Genomic DNA, 4,104 nt, shown 5'->3' with positions numbered 1-4,104 from the left:
TAACATATACGATGAACAGAGCCTACATTACAACAATGAGCAGAGCCTCTACATCATCAATACATTACTACGATGAGCAGAGCTCTACATTACTACAATGAGCAGAGCTCATACATTACTATGATGAGCAGAGCTCTACATTACTTACGATAAGCAGAGCTCTACATTACAATGATGAGCCAAGAGCTCTCACATTACCAACGCAGAGCTCTACTTAACCGATTCACAAAACGATAGCAGAGCCTACTACATTACATTATGAGCAGAAGCTCTACATTACAAGATGAGCAGAGCTCTACATTACAACAATGAGAGAGCTCTACATTACTACGATAACATGACAAGCTCTACATTACTACGATGAGTAGAGCTACATTATTATGATGATAGGCTCTACATTACATACAAGATGAACAAGTTCTACATGACTACCACACATTGAGCAAGCTACTACATATACTAAGATGACATTACAACAATGATGAAGAGTCCCATATTACTACGACAAACAGAGCTCTACACCTTAACGGATGAACAAAGTCTACAACTTAATGTGAAAGTTGCTCACATTACACAATGATAAGCCTTCATTACTACAATGAGCAGAGCTCTACATTTTACTTACGATGAGTGCACAGAGCTCTACATTACTGAACAATGGAGACAGAGCTCTATCATACTACATATACAGAGCTCTACATTACTACGAGATAAGAGTCTACATTACGTAGATAGGAGCACTACAATCACTCACACATCAAACAAAGCTCTACATTAACAGATGAACAGTGTTCATCCTACCTAAACCTAGTCTAACACTCTAGCATACGCAACAGTCTTAACTTACTACAATGAACAGAGCTCGTACTTTACATATCAACAACGATGTATGAACAGAGCCTACGTAACAAATACGATAGAGCAGAGCTCTACATTATACGATGAGCAGAGCTTACATTACTAAGATAGACAAAGCTCTACATTACATACGATAACAAAGCTCTACATTATCAATGATGAACAGTGCTCTACATTACTACAATGAACAAAGCTCTACATTACTACAATGAACAGAGCTCTACATTACTACGATGAACAGAGCTCTACATTACTTACGATACAGAGCCTTACAGAACTTACATTACTACGATGAACAGAGCTCTACGATGAACAACCCGAACTGATCAAATATATGGCCCTTAGCCCTGGTACTATTCATTCAATGTTCAATACAATGTCTGAATTTTCCTTTTTTTAATTAAAGATTCCAGGATCCAGAGGTGTAGCATTACTGAGAATAGACTGTAAACAATCCACATAGAAGGTGTGGCTCCTCTATAACGGAGAGGAGGGTGGGAGGGTAGGCCTTATTTGGGGGCTGATATCCCATTGGTCGATGCTGGGCCTCTAAAATAGCGTTACTGGAGTCAGGTAGAGAAGTAAAGTCAGTCTGAAGAAAGTTTCTATTTTGTTCCATTGGTAACGTCACTTTTTTTGTATTCAGTTTCTGTTTGCATATGTTTGTGTGAGAAGATTTTTGGCTGTTCTCTAACTAATTTTCATCTTGGTTTTCGCTTCTTGCATTCATCTACAGAAGGTGTGGACTAAAACACCAGCAAGGTGAGTGAGGTGAGTGAAATATCTATATTAATTAGCAATGTTGAAGTGTGAAAAGTCTTAAAAGCCTCCATGCTATTTCAATCTTGTTTTTCTCTGGAAGTAGATTAGAATGGAAAATAATTTATTTGCAGATATCTTCGTAATCATAGCAGGATCATGGATTTCATGCAATGCTATGGTGGAGAAATAACATATTTTTATGGAATAACAGCTCATTAAAATCAGAAAGGAGTTGACTGAAAACATATTAGAGACCTAATATAAAATGTGATACTAATCTTAACAATTCCATGTAATTAACAAAAATTGTACATTTGAACCTGGGAGGAGTTGTTTGTCATGTAGGTGTGTGGTGTGTGTTGTGTGTGTGTGTGTGTGTGTGTGTGTGTGTGTGTGTGTGTGTTTGTGGTGGTGTGTGTGTGTGTGTGTGTGTGTGTGTGTGTGGTGTGTGTGTGTGTGTGTGTGTGTGTGTGTGTGTGTGTGTGTGTGTGTGTGGTGTGTGTGTGGTGTGTGTGGTGCATGGGTTGTGTGTGGTGTGTGCATGGGTGTGTGCATGTTTGTGGGTGTATGTGTGTGTGGGAAGGAAGGGGATCAGTATCAAAGCTCCTAAACAGGTGTGCGAAGACACGGTGATGGTGTTGAGGGTGTTTGGTTTCCTCAGGAGGGGGCTCTGGGGCAGCGGTGGTGGGGAGCGCCTTGGAGGTGGCAGGGCTTTGTGAGAGATGACAGATCCAGCCAGAGCAAGCACTCAGGCAGGCCTGTGAATGTGTGCCAGAAAGAGGCCAGGTTCTGCTCCTTGCATGCCTGGAGCCCTAGAGCAGTTACAGGGCAGTTACAAGTCTGGCCTCGCTCTAGATCAGACTCAGGCTGATAGGGAGAGGCCAAATTACACTCCCTGCACTGCTCTGCTCCATTCCCTGTCCCTGCCACCCCCACAACCTCACCCCAACCCCCCTACACCTACTGATTGGAGTCATAAATCCCTCAGGGCTCTACATGCAGCAGCTCCCAGGTGCCAGGCCAAGCTTTCCAACCCTGTAATCTCAGCGGTTATGCATAATCCGGAAGCAGTGAGAAAGGGTGTGTTGCGGCAGTTTTGTTCTCCATAATAGGAGAGAGGGAGGGATAATGAAATGTGTTAACTAGCCTAAACAAAGTTACCTCTATTGTTCATTTGACACAACTGTTGTTTATTTCGTTTCAGACTGCTGCTGGAGCCCTACTGTATCTGCAAGAACATTCTGTGCATTCTATCCTTCATTCCACCGGAGTCTGTGTCTTTATCCAAACAGATTTCAGTGAAGTGAAGTGTAAGAGACATGGAACTCGAACCTCACAACCTAACTGAGCAATTGAGTCCATTTCCAAAGTGCTGCTGCAAGACAAGTAATAAGTAATAAGTCTAATCATTTACACCTAACAATATCAATGGAAAACATGGATTGTGTATTATTGATCGTGCTCTGGGAGGAATGTCATTACACTTTACAACGACTGCTGATGTAAAAGGGGCTTTATAAATGCATTTGGTTGATTGATTGCTAATTTAATGTTCATCATAAATGTAAATGTTTTGCAATCTGATTAAAATTCTTATTCCATCTCTTTGTTTGCTGAATGGCCTAAATATATTTTGTCTCTGATCCTGTCCTTTTTGCAAGAGCTACTCAAATACTAAACATATCTACAAATTTACATTCAGCGATTTACAGCACCCACGCACTTTGGTGTAACACACCAGATCTCAATGCCACAACATGTTTTTTCATCMGCTGATATGGACCATCTGAGACCAGCCCACACACAAACACACAATGCTAAAGTTCAGCCAATGAAGTTGAGCTGAGGCCTCAGAGTAACTGCCTAGTTCTATTGTCTATTCAGAATGTGCTACCCAGACTAACCTTCCCGCAAAACAATGATTACAAATGTATCGCTACTTGAGATGCATCTCTGTTGAATGCCAACTGGCACCCTGATTTCTGCATAGTGCACTACTTTTGACAGTAGCCCTATGGGCCCTGGTCAAAAGTAGTCCACTATAAGGGAGAGTGGGTTAAGTTGAGAAATGTTTTTACTCTGTCAAGGGAAATATATTATTCTTTCTAACAAACATTACAGTTTTGAAAACATAGCTTRTGCAAAAAAGTGGTCTCCTAGCACAACTTTCCCTGGTACAGGGTCAGAGTTAAGCCGCCTAAAAATGTCTGTACTGAATATAATATTACCACTACCTTGTTAAAACCATGTCCATCTTTATTTCTCAGTTCCCAGTTTCCTTCCACTTCTCTGCTGCCAATGACTGGAACGAACTGCAAAAATCACTGAAGCTGGAGTCTTATATCTCCCTCTCTATCTTTAAGCATCAGCTGTCAGAGCAGCTTACCGATCACTGTACCTGTACACAGTCAATCTGTAAATAGCACACCCAACTACCTCATCCCCATATTATTACTTACCCTCTTGCTCTTTTGCACCCCAGTA

The 4,104-nt window shown here is 41.2% G+C and overlaps 1 long non-coding RNA gene across 1 annotated transcript; it reads left to right on the top strand.

Annotated features, from left to right (window-relative positions):
* The first annotated feature begins 1,446 nt into the window (after positions 1–1,446).
* LOC139028014 (uncharacterized) lies at positions 1,447–3,223 on the top strand. Its single transcript, XR_011480148.1, has 2 exons — positions 1,447–1,629; positions 2,825–3,223. It is a non-coding gene; the product is annotated as an uncharacterized lncRNA (long non-coding RNA).
* Positions 3,224–4,104: the final 881 nt, after the last annotated feature.

Source organism: Salvelinus sp. IW2-2015, linkage group LG7 (assembly GCF_002910315.2).
Source record: "Salvelinus sp. IW2-2015 linkage group LG7, ASM291031v2, whole genome shotgun sequence".
Classification (NCBI taxonomy): domain Eukaryota; kingdom Metazoa; phylum Chordata; class Actinopteri; order Salmoniformes; family Salmonidae; genus Salvelinus; species Salvelinus sp. IW2-2015.
The sequence above is the reverse complement of the archived record's forward strand: the minus strand, read 5'-3'. Positions and strand labels throughout refer to the sequence as shown.